The following is a 19041-nucleotide window of genomic DNA, read 5'->3' on the forward strand; positions in this document are numbered from 1 at the left end:
GTGGTCCGGGATGGAGGATAGGGACACGTGACAACTAACGGCATATGAAGCCAGAGAGGGGGGGAGGGAGGGGAGCCAACCCTCTCACTTAGTAGACTAGTCTGAGCCGGTCCCACCATGGCCCGGTAGCTAAGCTGAGCGAGTTGGATCAATCTAACCCGTCCCACTGGCCATCTCTAGAGGACCATTGTTACATCACTTATGCATCACATTTCCTTGAGTAGTGATAATTTGACTTGATTTCTATCCACCCATTTAAGTCTTGTACGTGATAAACATCAAGTTTTATTACTCTTTTCAAACTTGTTATTTCCTAGAAGTTGAAATTTTCTTGTTGAATTGATCCAACTGCTCAATATTTTAAACAAAAATTAAGGAGGCACAATTCTTTGACTTCTGAAGTAAACCACAAGCAGTCAAGCAGCAACTTTTGCAAGTATGTTTACCTCAGTTTTTTGTGATCATAAAGTAAATCAGTGATTTTTATTTAATCATATAGTATAGCCCATTTGTTATTCAATTACAAAACTACAATCCTATGATTCACTTCTGTTCTATGTCTAATGTCTATATCTTTCAGAAAACAGATTCTTATAGTTCTTTTCTTACTTAGCACAATATCTGCCTTTTCTGAACAACAAAACCAGTTTATTTATCATGGTTTTACAGAAGCAGGCCTTCATCTCGACGGCCTTGCACATATTCATCCTAATGGCTTATTGCAACTGACTAACACCACAAAGCTGCAGAAGGGTCATGCTTTCTATAAAACCCTTCTGAAATTGGACACAAATGTTTCTTTTTCTACTTCATTTGTGTTTGCTATATACCGAGAATTGGATATACCACATAGTGGACATGGGATCGCGTTTGTCATCTCATCGTCTATGGATTTCAGCCACACAGTTCCAGCTGAATACTTGGGGCTTTTTAATTCTTCCAACAATGGTTCTCCTGCAAATCATGTATTTGCAGTGGAATTAGATACAGTTCAGAATGCACTTTTTGAAGATATTGATGCCAACCATGTTGGAATCGATGTTAATGGTCTGAAATCAATAAGTGCAGCTTCTGCAATGTACTTTTCTGATAAAGAAAGGAAGAATAAGAGCTTGCAGCTTACAAGTGGAAAGCCGATACAAGTATGGATAGATTATGATGCTCTGAAGATGTTAGTGAATGTGAAATTGGCTCCTATTGAAGAACCAAAACCAAATCATTCTCTCTTGTCAACTCATATTGATCTATCTAAGGTTATAGTGAATCCAGTATATATCGGGTTTTCTTCATCTACTGGATTATCGACTAATACACACTACATACTAGGATGGAGTTGGAATCAAAGTGGCCTAGCTCAAAGCTTAGACCCTTCTAAGCTTCCTTCACTTCCCCGACTAAAACATCCAAGAAAGAAATTAAGTCTTGTTGTTGTAGTTCTTCTAGTTGTGCTAATAGTATGTTTCATCAGTATTTTCCTAGTTGTGTATGTGATCATAAGAAGGAATAAGTATGAAGAATTACACGAGGTCTGGGAGTCAGAGTTTTCTGTAAACAGATTTTTGTACAGGGATCTATACATAGCCACAAAAGGGTTTAAAGAGAGTGAGCTTCTGGGTTCGGGAGGTTTCGGAAAGGTTTACAAAGGTACATTGCCTCATTCCAATACCCAAGTAGCAGTCAAAAGAGTCTCACATGATTCCAAACAAGGTTTGAGAGAATTTGTGGCTGAAATTGCCAGCATGAGAAGGCTAAGGCATAGAAACTTGGTACAACTTCTCGGTTATTGTCGGAGAAAGGGTGAGCTTCTTTTAGTGTATGATTACATGCCTAATGGAAGCCTTGACAAGTTTCTCTTCAGTGACGAGAAACCAAACATATTCTGGCATCAGAGAATCAAAATCATCAAAGGTGTGGCATCTGCCTTGCTATACCTGCATGAAGAGTGGGAACAAGTTGTTCTTCATAGAGATGTAAAAGCAAGTAATGTTCTTTTGGATGCTAGCATGAGTGCTCGTCTAGGTGACTTTGGTCTTTCGAGATTATATGATCATGATACCGGCCCAAGAACTACCCGTGTGGTTGGAACAATCGGATACATTGCACCAGAGCTAACCATCACAGGAAAACCAACTACTAGTACCGATGTTTTTGGTTTTGGAATGTTTATACTTGAGGTGGTTTGCGGAAGGAGGGCAATATCCCGACACTCCCTTGAAGAAGAAAATCTGGTGGATTGGGTGCTCCAGTGCTGGGAAAACGGAGAACTTCTTAAGACAATCGATCCTAGGCTGGTGGTTAACTACATTTCCGAAGAAATGGAGCTTATTTTGAGGTTAGGATTGATGTGTTGCCATAACAATCCTCAAGAGAGGCCTAGCATGAGGCAAGTAATGCAACTTTTGGATGACAGAAACAACAAATTCTCTAAAAAGTCTTACACAGAGTCATGTGAACCATCAACTCCATTTCCACAAACACCTGACTCGGCATCACTGTGTTCTGTTTCTAGTTCTGATTCAATCCTCTTTCATGGTCGTTGAATCATACGATGCTCGTACACTTCACTTGTTTTAGTGTTATACATAATTCACTTAATGACTAAACATTTCATTGTAAATTTTTTTTGACCAATATTTAGGTGTGAATATAAGTCATGTTAGTGCTTCTTTGATTCTTTACTGATGGCATCAACATTTCATGCCTACTATAGTATTTTTATTTAATGTGACTCTTAAAAGAAGAAATAAAACATTGCCCAAATTTTAGGAACAGAGTATGTAGGAAAAAAGGACAATTTGATGAAAGATCATAGGTGAGCAATCTAGGCATCTATCCATCTACCTTGTTGAATTTTCTTACATACTTTTCAGCTGCCCTTATTAATAGTACTTAGAAATTATCATCAAGTTAAGTAATCGACGTTAATAGAGCATAGTACACAATTTTTTCACGTATACAGGTCTTAAATATCATAGGCCATCCAGGTCAATATTTAAGCGACTTGACACCAGGGTATCGTACAACCGGGGTCATAATCCATTACTAAGCCCCAAATTAAATCAGGCATTTAGTGCAAAGGAAAAAGATCAAGTACCTTACATAGAGTAAAAGTGTAGTAGTTTGAAGGAATTATGGCGAAATTTGTGTGCAATTTCACTCCATGATAGTAGGAGTGTGAACGCGAATTTATTGAAAAATACGAGTAAAAACAAAATTGAATGAAAGTGTTTAGAAGGAGCTGTATCACCTAGAACATGTAATACTCATCACCAGTTCACCATAACATTAACTTATGAAAACTAATTAAACGAACCAATATTAATTATGGCAATTAATGCAAGTTTTGGATGACAGGAAGGTAACAGCAGCGGTCCTAAGGGAACTTACAGAGTGTTATAAACCACCAACTCCATTTCCACCATCACCTAACTCTGCATCTGCTTGTTTTGTATCATTGTATGTAGCATTGATTCAATCCTCGTGCACGGTCATAGAACCGTAGGAAGCTTATCTTCTCTTCTTGTTACAATGTCATACACAGTTCACCTAATGACCAAAAAATCCATCAGAATGAAATACACCAAATACCTATTAAGTAAACAATATATGGTGAACTATAGAATTACATGTGTTACGTAGAGCTGTCAATTCGGGTAAACGGGTCGGGTTTGGGTCGGGTAAGAGTGGGTCGGGTCAACTCGAGTGGGGTCAATTTAGATTTATTCCATAACCTATGCGGGTCGGGTTTGGGTTGGGTCATGCTTGAGTCGGGTCACGCTTGAGTCGGGTCATACTTTTTATCGGGTTTGGGTCATGTTCGTGGTAGGCTTGAGTTAATGAAATCGGTGCAAGTTGTAAACCAGTAAATTGGTCGTTTAAAGGCAAATTGGATGTGGTTCTACCCACCCAATTGGACTCCCGGAGGGTATTAGGGACCTTGGTAAACATTTCGTCAATTTTAAATTCGGGCGAAAAAAAAGTCAAAAAATTCCAAAATTGAAGGTTTATATCCACGCTTTTTGAGAAATTTTGGGGGTTTCCGAGCCGGTGTCGAAAAGCCTTGAGATTTTAGAGAATACATCTCGAGGTCATATAATGTCGTTTGGATCTTTATATGATCATTATATGTTGCCATAAATGTTCGTGGTAGGCTTGAGTTAATGAAATCGGTGCAAGTTGTAAATCGGTAAATTGGTCGTTTAAAGGCAAATTAGATGGTTCCACCCACCCAATCGGACTCCCGGAGGGTATTAGGAACCATGGTTAATATTTCGACAATTTTTATTTCCGAGTGAAAAAAAAGTTAAAAAAATTCTAAAATTGAAGTCTAATATCCACGCTTTTTAAGAAATTTTGGAGGTTTCGAGAACCGGTGTCGAAAAGTTTTGAAAATTTAGGGAATATATTTCGGGGTCATATAATGTCGTTTGGAACCATATATGATAATTATTTGTTCTCATAAATGTTCGTTGTAGGTTTGAGTTAATGAAATCGGTGCAATTTGTAAACCGGTAACTAGGCTGTTTAAAGGCAAATTGGATGGTTGCACCTAGCCAGGTGGACTCCCGGAGGGTATTAGGGACCATTGTAATCATTACGGCAATTTTTATATACGGGCAAAAAAAAGTCAAAAAATTCCAAAATTGAAGTCTAATATCCACGCATTTTGCGAAATTTTGGAGGTTTCGGGATCCAGTGTTGAAAAGTTTTGAAATTCAAGGGGATAAATTTCGGGGGTCATATAATGCTGTTTGGAACCATATATGATCATTATATGTTGTCATAAATGTTCGTGGTAGGCTTGAGTTAATGAAATCGACGCAAGTTGTAAACCGGTAAATTGGTTGTTTAAAGGAAAATTGGATGATTCCACCCAACCAATTGGACTCCCAGAAGGTATTAGGAACCATGGTAAAAATTTCGGCAATTTTTATTTTCGGGCGAAATAAAAGTCAAAATATTCCAAAATGGAAGACTTATATCCACGCTTTTTGAGAAATTTTGGAGGTTTCGGAGCCCGGTGTCGAAAAGCCTTGAGATTTTAGAGAATACATTTTGGGGTCATATAATGTCGTTTGTATCTATGTATGATCATTATATGTTGTCATAAATGTTCGTGGTAGGCTTGAGTTAATGAAATCGGTGAAAGTTGTAAATTAGTAAATCAGCCATTTAAAGGCTAATTGGATGGTTCCATCCACCCAATTGGACTCCCGACGGGTATTAGGGACCATGATAAACATTTGGGCAATTTTTATTTCCGGGCGAAAAAAAATCAAAAATTTTCAAAATTGAAGGCTAATATCCACACTTTTTTAAATTTTTTGAGGTTTCGAGGCTCAGTTTCGAAAAGTCTTGAAATTGTAGGGGATACATCTCGGGGGTTATATAATGTTGTTTGGAACCATATATGATCATTATTTGTTGTTATAAATGTTCGTGGTAGGCTTGAGTTAATGATATCGATGCAAGTTGTAAATCGGTATAGTAAATTGGTTGTTTAAAGGCAAATTGGATGGTTCCACCCATCCAATGGGACTCCCGGACGGCATTAGGGACCATGGTAAACATTTCAGTAATTTTTATTTTTGAGCGAAAAAAAAGTCAAAAATTTCAAAATTGAAGGCTAATATCCACGCTTTTTAAGAAATTTTAGAGGATTCGGAGTTCGGTGTCGAAAAGTCTAGAAAATTTAAGGGATAAATCTCGAGGTCATATAATGCCGTTTGGAATCCTATATAATCATTATATGTTGTCATAAATGTTCGTGGTAGACTTGAGTTAATTAAATTGGTGCAAGTCGTAAACCAATAAATTAGTCGTTTAAAGGCAAATTGGATGGTTTCTCCCCCCAATTGGACTTCCGGAGTGTACTAGGGACCTTGGTAAACATTTCGGCAATTATTATTTTTAAGCGAAAAAAATTCAAAAAAAATCCAAAATTATATTGAAGTCTAATATCCACGCTTTTTGAAAAAATTTTGGAGGTTTTCAGGGCCCGGTGTTGAAAAGTCTTGAAATTTTAGGGAATCATCTTGGGGTCATATAATGTCATTTGGAACCATATATGATCATTATTTGTTGTCATAAGTGTTCGTGGTAGGCTTGAGTTAATGAAATCGGTGCAGGTTGCAAACCGGTAAATTGGTCGTTTAAAGGCAAATTGGATGGTTCCACCCACCCCAATTGAAAAGTCTTGAGATTTTAGGGGATACATTTTGGGGTCATATAATGCCGTTTGGAATCATTTATGATCATATTATGTTGTCATAAATATTCGTGGTAGGCTTGATTTAATGAAATCGGTGCAAGTTATAAACCGGTAAATTGGTCGTTTAAAGGCAAATTGGATGGATACACCCACCCAATTGGACTCCTGGAGGTTATAAGGGACCATGGTAAAAATTTCGGCAATTTTTATTTTCGGACAAAAAAAGTCAAAAAATTCCAAAATTGAAGGCTTATATCCACGCTTTTTGAGAAATTTTTGAGGTTTCGGGGCACGGTGTCGAAATTCCTTGAGATTTTAGGGAATACATCTCGGGGTCATATAATGCCATTTGGAATCATATATGATCATTATATGTTGACATAAATGTTTGTGGTAGCCTTGAGTTAATGAAATCGGTGCAAGTTGTAAACTGGTAAATTGGTCGTTTAAAGGCAAATTGGATGGTTCCACCCAACAATTTAGACTCCCAGAGGATACTAGGTACCATGGTAAACTTTTTAGTAATTTTTATTTCCGGGCGAAAAAAAGTCATAATATTCCAAAATTGAAGGCTAAGGTCCACGCTTTTTCAGAAATTTTGGAGGTTTCGAGGCCGGGTGTCGAAAAGCTTTGAAATTTTAGGGGATACATCTCGAAGTCATATAATACCGTTTGAAACCATATATGATCATTATATATTGTTATAAATGTTCGTAGTAGGCTTGATTTAATAAAATTGGTGCAAGTTGTAAACTTGTAAATTGGTCGTTTAAAGACAAATTGGATGGTTACACCCACCCAATTGGACTCCCGGAGGATATTAGGGATCATAGTAAATATTTCGGCAATTTTTATTTCCGGGCGATAAAAAATTAAAAAATTCCAAAATTAAAGGCTAATATCCACGCTTTTTAAGAAAATTTGGAGGTTTTAGGGCCTGGTGTCTAAAAGTCTTGAAACTTAAGGAGATACATCTCGGGGTCATATAGTGCCGTTTAGAACCATATATGATCATTATATGTTGTCATAAATGTTCGAGGTAAGCTTAATTTAATGAAATCGGTGCAAGCTGTAAACCGGTAAATTGTCCGTTTAAAGGCGAATTGGATGGTCCTATCCACCCAATTGGACTCCGAGAGGGTATTAGAAACCTTGGTAAACATTTCGTCAATTTTTATTTCGGGGCGAAAAAAAGTCAAATGTTTTCAAAATTAAAGGCTAATATCCACGCTTTTTGAGAAATTTCGAAGGTTTCCGGGCCTGGTGTCAAAAGGCATGCAATAAGATTTTAGGGGATACATCTCGGGGTAATATAATGCCGTTTGGAACCATATATGATCATTATATGTTGTAATAAATGTTCGTGGTTGGTTTGAATTAATGAAATCGGTGCAAGTTGTAAACTGGTAAATTAGCTGTTTAAAGGAAAATTGGATGGTTCCGCCTAGCCAATTGGACTCTCGGAGAGTATTAGGAACCATGGTAAAAATTTCGGCAATTTTTATTTCCGGGCGAAAAAAGTCAAAATATTCCAAAATTGAAGGCTTATATCCACGCTTTTTGAGAAATTTTTGAGGTTTCGGGGCCCGGTGTCGAAAAGCCTTGAGATTTTAGAGAATACATCTCGGGGTAATATAATGTCGTTTGGATCTATATATGATCATTATATGTTGTCATAAATGTTCGTGTTAGGCTTGAGTTAATGAAATCGGTGAAAGTTGTAAATCAGTAAATTAGTCATTTAAAGGCAAATTGGATGGTTCCATCCACCCAATTGGACTCTTGGCGGGTATCAGGGACCATGGTAAACATTTGGACAATTTTTATTTACGGGTAAAAAAGTCAAAATTCTAAAATTGAAGGCTATATCCACGCTTTTTGATAAATTTTGGAGATTTCGTGGCCCGGTGTCGAAAAGTCTCGAAAATTTAAGGGATACATCTCGGGGTCATATAATGCCATTTGGAATCCTATATAATCATTATATGTTGTTATAAATGTTCGTGGTAGACTTGAGTTAATGAAATCGGTGCAAGTCGTAAAGCGGTAAATTGGCCGTTTAAAGGCAAAATGGATGGTTCCACCCACCCAATTGGACTCTTGGAGGGTACTACGGACCTTGTTAAACATTTTGGCAATTATTTTTTTTGAGCGAAAAAAGTCAAAGTAATTCAAAAATTGAAGTCTAATATCCACACTTTTTGAAAAAATTTGGAGGTTTCAGGGCTCGGTGCTGAAAAGTCTTGGGATTTTTGGGAATGCATCTCGAGGTCATATAAAGTCATTTGGAACCATATATGATCATTATTTGTTGTCATAAGTGTTTGTGGTAGGCTTGAGTTAATGAAATCGGTGCAAGTTGCAAACCGGTAAATTGGTCGTTTAAAGGCAAATTGGATTGTTTCACCCACCCAATTGAACTCTCGGAGGGTATTAAGGAAAATGGTAAACATTTCGGAAATTTTTATTTCCGGGCGAAAGCAAGTCTAAAAATTCCAAAATTGAAGGTTATACCCACGCTTTTTGAGAAATTTCGGAGGTTTCGGGGCCCGATGTCGAAAAGTCTTGAGATTTTACGAGATATATCTCGGGGTCATATAATGTCATTTGGAACCATATATGATCATTATTTGTGGTTATAAATGTCCGTGATAGGCTTGAATTAATGAAATCGGTGCAAGTTGTAAATTGGTAAATTGGTCGTTTAAAGACGAATTGGATGGTTCCACCCACCAAATTGAACTCCAGGAGGGTATTAGGGACCATGGTGATAACATTGTGGCAATTTTTATTTCCGGGCGAAAAAAAGTAAAAAAAAATTCCAAAATTGAAGGCTAATGTCCACGTTTTTTAAGGAATTTTGGAGGTTTTAGGGCCTGGTGTCTAAAAGTATTTAAATTTTAGGAGATACATCTCGGGATCATATAATTCCGTTTGGAACCATATGTGATCATTATATGCTGTCATAAATGTTCGTGGTAGGCTTGATTTAATGAAATCGGTGCAAGTTGTAAACTAGTTAATTGGCCGTTTAAAGACGAATTAGATGGTCCCACCCACCCAATTGGACTCCCAGAGGGTATTAGAGACCATGGTAAACATTTCATCAATTTTTATTTCCGGGCGAAAAAAAAAGTCAAAAAATTCCAAAATTGAAGTCTAATATCCACGCTTTTTTGAGAAATTTTGTAGTTTTCGCGGCCCGGGGTCGAAAAACCTTGAGATTTTTGAGAAAATATCTCGGGGTCATATAATGCCATTTGGATCTATATATGATCATTATATGTTGTCATAAATGTTCGTGGTAAGCTTGAGTTAATAAAATCAGGGCAAGTTGTAAATTGGTAAATTGGTCGTTTAAAGGCAAATTGGATGGTTCTACCCACCCAATTGGACTCCCGAAGGATATTAAGGACCATGGTAAACATTTCGACAATTTTTATTTCTGGGCGAAAAAAGTTAAAAAATTCTATTATTGAAGTATAATATCCATGCTTTTTGAGAAATTTTGGAGGTTTTGGGGCCCGGTGTTGAAAAGTTTTGAAATTTTAGGGAATACATCTCGGGGTCATGTAATATCATTTGAAACCATATATGATCATTATTTGTTGTCATAAGTGTTCGTGGTAGGCTTGAGTTAATGAAATCGCTGCAAGTTGTAAACTGGTAAATTGGCCAATTAAAGGCAAATTGGATGGTTCCACCCATCCAGATCGGGTCATCTTCAGGTCAGTTCATGTTTGGGTTCGGGTCTCACATACTCGGGTCAACTCGGGTCTAGGGTTGGTTTCAGCTCGGGTCAGGTCGGGTTTGGGTCACCATTTTTTTGGGTTAAGCATGTTTGGTTAATAATTTGGTTTGAGTCGGTATTTCAGGTCGGGTCAACTTTTGACAGCTCTAGTGTTACGTACTTATGCCCTCTATCTCAGTTAAAATATTTATTTCAGTTGTCATTTTCATTTTTTGACAGGTTATATCAGCTTTCCTTAATTTGTAGGTTATTAAGTGGAATATTGAATAAGGCATATACACATCACTTTCAGACAGCCAAGTAAAAGTAATTTCTGGTCTCTAATTTCATAGAACATCTAAGCGACTTTTCAAAAGACTTATCACTTTACTCCAAAAAACATTTACAAGACATTTTGTATCACTCATTTGAATTTATCCAAATATTCTTTGATCAACACATAAGACATTTAATACAAAGGAAAAAAAGAAAGATAAACTACCCTTGAAAATATACCTCTTATGCCTCAAATGGCCATTGTTCCTGAATCCTGAATACCTCCACTAGTTAATAACAATGATTCTTATACTTGTTCTTGTATTAGCTGTACAAATCTTTGCTCAAGATGAAACACAGTTCATCTACAATGGTTTCCAAGGTTCCCTCAATAAACTTCAAGTTGATGGAATCGCGACTATCCTCCCAAATGGTCTTCTCCGGATGTCAAACCATACACCTGCTAGTCTTTCCCATGCTTTCTATCCACATCCCGTGATCTTCAAACCAAATCATTTATCATTCTCTACCACTTTTGTTTTTGCAATGTTTCCTCAAGTTCAAAATATTTCAGGCCATGGAATCGTTTTTGTTATTAGTCCTACCACAAATTTCCAACATACTCTCCCAGCTGCGTACCTAGGACTCTTTAATACTTCCACCAATGGCCGTTCTTCTAATCATATAGTTGCTGTAGAATTAGACACTGTCAAAAATCCTGATGTCGAAGATATTGATGGTAACCATGTTGGGATTGATGTCAACAGCCTCATATCTGTTGATGCTGCTTCAGCAGCATACTACTCTGACAAAGAAAGGTCAAACAAAACCCTGCTGCTAAATAGTGGGAAACCAATGCAAATTTGGATAGACTATGATGAGGTTGAGATGTTATTGAATGTAACACTAGCTCCATTTAGAGATCCAAAGCCTAGCAAGTGTTTACTGTCTAAGCACCTTGATCTTTCTGCTTTACTACTTCATTCCATGCATGTTGGTTTCACTTCTTCTACTGGCCTTCTATCAAATCGTCATTACATACTAGGATGGAGCTGGAATCAAAGTGGGAAAGCGGAAGATTTAGATCCTTCCAAGCTTCCATCACTTCCACAAGACAAACATCAAAAGCAAATCCTAAACAAACTTATTTTTCCAGTTCTACTTTTTGTAGTTTTACTATTGTTACTAATGATTGCTGCAGCTGTTTGGGTTTTATGGAGGAAGAAGTATGAAGAATTGGTTGAACCTTGGGAAAAGGAATATACTACTCATAGATATACATTCAAAGATCTCCATGTAGCAACAAAAGGTTTTAAAAAATCAGAGCTTCTTGGAATTGGTGGTTTTGGGAAGGTCTACAAGGGTAAACTGCCTTCTATAAGTCACCAGGTTGCTGTGAAACGAGTATCCCATGACTCGAAACAAGGGATGAAAGAATTTGTTGCGGAGATTTCTTGTATGAGAAGGCTAAGTCATAGAAACCTGGTTCCACTACTAGGTTACTGCAGAAGAAAAGGGGAGCTTCTTTTGGTCTACGAGTATATGCCTAATGGGAGCCTAGACAAGTACCTCTTTGGCAAGGATGATGAGCCAAATTTATGTTGGTCCAAGAGATACAACATCATTAAAGGGGTGGCCTCTGCCCTTTTATACCTCCATGAGGAGTGGGAACAAGTTGTCCTTCACCGAGATGTGAAGGCAAGTAATGTCCTGTTAGATGCTGAGATGAATGCAAAATTGGGAGATTTTGGTCTGGCCAGACTGTATGATCATACAATTGATCCTCAAACCACTCATGTGGTAGGTACCATTGGATACATTGCACCCGAAGTCAGTAGAACGCAGAAACCTACCACCAGCTCTGATGTTTATGCTTTTGGAATGTTTTTACTTGAGGTGGGTTGTGGGAGGAGGCCAATGGGAAAGCAGACGGATGATGTTGCAGAGGATTTCCTCAGTGACTGGGTTTACGACTGTTGGAGAAGGGGGGAAATTCTTATGGCAAGTGATCCTGCAGTGGAAGGTGATTATCAGGAAAATGAAATGGAGCTTGTATTGAAATTAGGCCTTCTCTGTTTGCATCCTAAGTCAGAAGAAAGGCCGACTATGAGGCAAGCAGTACAGTTTCTTAATGGAAGTGCAACTTTGCCTGAAATACCATCTGACTATGAAACTGTTAGTGGCATTTTCTTTGGTGAGGTATTGGGGAAATCAGTTTCATTTCCATCATATCCACCATCATCTGGAACTATCTCTCATGGAGATATGTCTAGCACAAATTCAGTCCTTCAATATGGCCGCTGAATATTGAGTTAGTCTACCTTAGCTTCTTGTTAAACCGATCTACTTGCAGTACAGCTAAGTAAATCTACTGTACAATGTTGGAACATGTCTCATTATATGCTATTCTTCAGAAATTGGTATCCTTTCCTTTATTCAACAACCTTCTGTTTATGCAAAATTTAAAAAAAAAAATTCAATGATCTAACCACGATTAGCCATTTTTTCTCTATAGTCTAGACCGTAATCATACAGGGTCAATCGATTGCTCAAGGTCATTCAAGGGAAAGAAGCTGCTAGATATACCCTAGAATACTTAGAATCTCCAACTATTAAGAGCTCACTATTTGCATATCTAATATCAGTTTCCTCCAAAAATCAACAAACTTCTGAAACAGCAATTTTCCCATACCAGAACAGACTACAAGGGTATGTGAAACAAGTATTCTTTAAAAACAAAAATGTATTAGCAGTGAAACTCCAGAGGCATCAGATGCAGTAAATAATGATGAAATTTCATTGGTAAAGCTGAAACAAAAATAAAGTTGGATAAGTATTGTCATACGCTGTAGGATTAAGTCCGATTAACTGCACAATCCAAGACACTTGGCTGCCCAATTATCTGTAGCAATAAAGTTTAGAGTCAATAGAAACTTAGAAATGGGCATTTGTGTGACAGTTTAGGCATAAACATGAACTTAATGTTTGGAGACTGTGCTTATAAATTTCAGAATGTTGGTATGAAATACCTCTAACAAGTTCCTGATGTTGGTGACTGTAATTTAGACATATAAGATGATAGTTGGTGGGTGACAAGATATCAGAATTTTCATCAGACTTGTGAAGAAGATTGGGTAATGTTTAGAGACTATGCTTATAAATTTCAGAATGTTTAATCTGCCTGTCTTTATTACCGATTACAGTCAAATATCCAGCAAAGACTAGCAAAAAAACTGCATTTAGTACTGATTTAATCGCCTTGCATGATTATCATACATAATAAAACAGTAGTATATGTATATTTAAGTTGTTCTTTGGTTCTATAATTGCTTTTTACTGGTTAAACAGTTTCACAATTTCACACATACATTTTTATTGTTTTGCTCTTCTTGTAAGTTCAGTGTTTTGGCTATGACTAAAAGAATGCTCATTTTCTTCTTTGAAAGGAGAACGAAGACAAACAACGAAGAAAATCTTTGCCTGGAATTAAGCTCCTAATTAGTAGTGTATGTTTTAGGCTGCATTTAAGAAATTCGGAACAGACAAAGGAAGGAAGAAAGGTAATTCAATGAAAGACGACAAGTGTGACATCTATATCTTCATAATTGTATCTTATAGTAAAAAAAATCAATTATTAAAGTTGAAAAATAAATGCTGAATAGAGCATATATAGTACAGAAATACTTATTGCCAAAACATACATATAAAGGTCTTCATCAATATGATAGGACATCCAAGCGACTTTTCAAAGACTTGAGTCACTTAGCACCAGAGTAACGTGAGACTTGGTTCATAATCCACTAATGAGTTACAAAACATGTTACTGTATTATTGCAAAGGAATAAGGATCAAGTACTCCAGAATAAATTGAAGAATTAAACTTGTTATTGTAATAGTAAGGTTATAAAAAATAAAACACCTAGTGAAAGAAGCTATATTACCTTAGCTTGGACATACATAATTCATTACCATTCCTCCATGCAGCCGAGAGATACATTAGAATATGTCAAATGATGCATTGCAAGTGAAAACTGGCTACCCCTCAGGAGAAGGAAAAAAAAAAGGTTAGAAATCATCCATATCGTGTTGAATACGAAGTAACATGTAAATATGCAATGTGATAAAACTTTGCCTTGAAAGCAACCTATTGATACAGGTAGAGGTGGCCAGTGGGCCGGGTTGGACCCAGCCCACCCTGACCCGCACGGCTGGTGGGTCAAATGGGTCCAGCCCGGATCCGACTCGGCACAACCCGGCACAACCCGTTTGAAAAGGTGGGTGCGTCATGGGTCCAAAAATTCTAGGCCAGCCCATTTCGACCCAGCCCATTTTGACCCACATGATTCGGCCCAACTCGTTCAACCCATTTCGACCCACGTGATTCGACCCACCCAACCCACGAACCCACCCAACCCGACCCATCACGCACGGCCCACCCAACCCACCAACCCGCACAACCCGCCAGCCCACCCAACCCGCCAACCCGCACAACCCACCAACCCGCCCAACCCGCCAACCCGCACAACCCGCACAACCCGCCCAACCCGCCAACCCGCACAACCCGCACAACCCGCCCAACCCGCCTAGCCTAACAGCCATATTCCAAATAATTTTCAAAACTAACGGCTACTTTTTTTTTGAATTTGATGAAGAATGTTAACGGCTAGTTTTTTTGTATTGTATGATCATCCCCTCAATTTTTCCTATAAATACCAATTCCATTTCATTGAAATTTCCACACAACTCAAGCTTTCTTTCTCTCTTACTCAAAAATTCTTAATTGTTCTCAAATTCTCAAGTGTTATTTAGTGTTATATAGAGTTTTATTTTTGTTAAAAAAAAATCTCCTTACTATTATTATTAGTATTCTTAAGATTCTAAAAAAAAAAAAAAAAAAAAAAAGTTCTTCTCCATATTATAATTAGTAATCATAAAAAAAAAAATGGGCTCAAGAGGAGGAATGGGAAGGAGTCAAAGTGGTGGTCGAAGTGGTGGCCAAAGGAGTGGTGGTGCAAATTTTTCGTATGAAATTAATACGGAAAATTTAAACCAATTTGTCAATGAATATGGAGATTATGGTTTAGGAGATGGGCAAAATATTCAAACGTCTCCACCACAACATTTCTCCCACCAATCATCGAGTTCAACTATGCCACCTCCATCACAACCAACATCTCAACCTTCATCTCAAGGTAATTTCTAATTTAATTTTTATTGTTATGAATATTTGAAAAAAACTATTATTAATGATTATAAAGTTCGTTTAGTTCCAATTTTCTATGATTTATAATTACCATGAAAAATGCGTTTAAATAATTATAATTAAAATATTTAAAATTTAAAAGCTTATTTTCATGAATAGCGTTTAAAAATTAATTTCAATAATTTGATTTATGAAAGGTGGTGGCGGTGAAAGTAGAGGTCGAGGACACACTTCTTGGGTGTGGAAACATTTTGACGGTGTTGACGTCACACCCCCGGGATGGCAACCCGGTCAACCAAAGAGGTTCACGTATACATGCCTAGTTTGCAAGGCGCTAGGTGCAAATGACAAGTCATATAGTTGGAAAACGGGAGATGGAATCGGAACCTTTAGTCGGCATTTGCAAAATAAACACGACTTGTTCGAAAATGGCCCCCGTCCTTCGGGGGGTAAGTTGCCCGTCCAAACACAATTGGGTGGATACATGAGCCATCTACCAGGCGGAGGTACACCTTTCCATTATAATAAAGATAGAATGATTGATGAAATGAGTACTTTAGTTATTGCTAATGAATACCCTTTTAGTTATGGTGAAAATGCAAATGTTGAGCATTTTAATAAAGTTGCATTACAACCTGCATTTACTCGTGTCCCCCGAAACACCCTAAGACGTTATACACAAACTTCTTATTATAAATATAGGAGTGGTTTGATTGAATTATTTCGTACTTTTGATGGTCGTGTTAGTTTTACAAGTGATACATGGACTTCTAGTATGGGCGAACCTTTTCTTTGCATTACTGCTCATTGGGTGGATGATGATTGGTTTATTCAAAAACGTATACTATGTTTTCAAGCTATGGAAGAAAGGCATACCGGTTTTAACATCAAAGTTCGTATTTTGGATTGTTTAAAAGAATTTCACTTGAATAATAAAGTTTTTTCTTTGTCTCTTGATAATGCAACTGCAAACACAAAGTGTATTGACTATTTGAAAAATGACTCCGAGTTGCATTTGTTGTTGGGTGGTAGTCTCTTGCATGTTAGATGTTGTGCTCATATTTTGAATTTGTCTGTTCAAGAGGGTCTCGCTGAGTTGCAACCATTGCTAAACCCAATAACAACAGTTATAAAATGGATTAGGATAACTCAGTCAGTTAGACGAAAGTACATAGCTATGTGTAAAGAAAGAGGTCTTAAGAAAAGACAATGGTCTATTGATACCCCTACCCGTTGGAATTCTACTTTCAATTTGTTGAATGATGCTATAAAGTATCGTGATATTTTGACCCAACTTTACAACGAGACTCGTGTTGATCCTACTGAGTTATTAACCGAAAGTCAATGGACTAATGCTTCTTTTGTTCGTGATGTTTTAAATGCTTTTGATAGTGCAACTCATATTTTCTCTTATATCTACGAGCCTAACATTCATTTAGTAGTAATTGAGTGTGTTAAAGTTGTTCACACCATCGAAGAGCATATGAAGATTGATGAACTTCGTCCCGTTCTTGATAGCATGAAACGTAAGTGGCATACTTATTTTAGTGAATTTCCAATTATTTATGGAATTGCTGCTATTCTTGACCCCGGTGTCAAAGCTGAAGGTTTGGAAAATCTTTTAGAATTTTATTATACAAGTTTAGGAATCGATTATGATGTTAGTGAATATATTAACAAATGCAAATCTGTTTTGGGAGACCTTTATGATCATTATGCATCTATTTATGGTTTTGATTTAGCTACACCAACTAATACTAGTACTTCCGATTCTAGATTTGGTTTTCTTGATAAAGTTATGAAAAAAAAACACAAAGCATCTACATCATTCTCATCATCATCTTCTTCAACACTTGCTATTAATGATTATTTGTCATATCAACATGAGACCAACAACAGCTTTCAAATTATAAAATGGTGGCAAGAACATCAAAAAAGTTTTCCTATATTAGCGAGAATTGCAAAAGATATACTTGCAGTTCCCGCTTCATCAGTTGCTTCCGAGTCTGCTTTTAGTGCAGGTAGAAGAGTGTTAGATGAAAAAAGATCTCGCTTAACTCCGGAAAGCATTCAAATTTGTGTTTGTAAGAAAGATTGGGATCAAGCTGAAAGAAGAACTCAAGGTTTAAAGCAAGACGAAGACGATGAAGATGATCCTGTGATGATATTGGAGTCGTCAACGGATGATGCAGCTTCCGGGGATGATGATGCAACAAACATGGGTGGCTAGAAAAGTCTTAATCAGGTACGCTAAGAACTACGTGGGCTTTGATTCTTTCGGGATACGTAGGCAACTTATTTTTCGAAAATTAGAATTTAATTGAAAAATTAAATTTTAATTTTCTAAAGATAGGTCCAAGCCCCCCTTCCTCCCCCAAATTCCAAAATAAGTACAATATAAGAACTACGTTGGCTTTGATTCCTTATTTTGTGATATAAGGATACGTAGGCATCTTAATTAAGAGCAAGCCATCAAATTGTTAATTTTGTAAAAATTAAAACATCACACACCCCATTTAGCCGTTTCACCCACCCGACCCTAACACACGAACCCACCCGACCCTAACACACTAACCCAACTCAACCCAAACCCACCCTTTGACCCACCCTAACCCATGAACCCACCTCGACCCACCCTAACCCACCTCGACCCACCCTTTGACCCACCCTAACCCACGAACCCACCTCGACCCACCCACGACCCGTCTAACCCACGAACCCAGCTCGACCCACCCACGACCCATCTAACCCACGAACCTAACCCTAGTGTGTCCAACTTCTCCGACCCAACCCACGACCCGGCCCACCCTACCTAACGTGTGTCGTGTCGTGTGTCATGAAACCCCAACCCGCGACCCACCTAACCCTAACCCAGCTCGCACGACTCGCACGGTGGACACCTCTAGATACAGGTAGTCCATAAGCTATCTATTAATAGCTTGGGTGAAATTTTCCTAGTGCCACTAATTGGATGTGTGCCCAACTATAGAGATTCTAAAGTGTGTTAGCTAATCTTGCATTGTAAAACACGCAGTATGTACTGCGCTGTTGAACATTGTAAGGTAAATAATAATTCCAGCTTCAAGATGGAGAAATTTCCCACCTCAAACCATCCAAACACTGTATTGAACTCCTTCTATCCGAAATTAATTAGTTGTCGCATTCTCCCAACTCGTCATAATTAAAAAGACATGATACCATAACTTTATATGAAAAAAAAAATGTGTTATTTGTATGATTTCCTCATCTCTTGACAAGTGGATCACTCGTCCTCTTAACATTTCTTCTTCTTCGTTCTGATCTTATGGTTTTTCCTTCCCCTGCCATTTCCCTATTTTTCCAAGAGCTTTCCATCTGCTTGACCGTGTCCAATATGGCGCTCTCAGGAAATAATACTCATAGCAATTAAATGGTCCTACTATTGTACTAGGAAACCTATTCTATTGTGACAAAGCTACATTGCCTTCAAATCTCTTTGGCTACACTTGAGCTCTATTACTTTGCTTCACTTTTTCATTCCTCAAAATCAATTATATTCCCAACATAATACCCCCATAAACACTTTACTAAGCTAACACTCCAAATTTCAATCTTATTGGATGTTGTTCTTGAATCCAAACT

The 19041-nt window shown here is 37.6% G+C and overlaps 2 pseudogenes; both read left to right on the top strand.

Annotated features, from left to right (window-relative positions):
• Nucleotides 1-289: 289 nt before the first annotated feature.
• On the top strand, nt 290-2666 carry LOC145620489 (L-type lectin-domain containing receptor kinase IV.2 pseudogene; annotated as a pseudogene).
• Nucleotides 2667-10373: 7707 nt separating this feature from the next.
• On the top strand, nt 10374-12673 carry LOC145620498 (L-type lectin-domain containing receptor kinase IV.1 pseudogene; annotated as a pseudogene).
• The last annotated feature ends 6368 nt before the right edge of the window (nt 12674-19041 follow it).

This window comes from Chenopodium album, chromosome 3, assembly GCF_948465745.1.
Source record: "Chenopodium album chromosome 3, dcCheAlbu1.1, whole genome shotgun sequence".
Taxonomy (NCBI): domain Eukaryota; kingdom Viridiplantae; phylum Streptophyta; class Magnoliopsida; order Caryophyllales; family Amaranthaceae; genus Chenopodium; species Chenopodium album.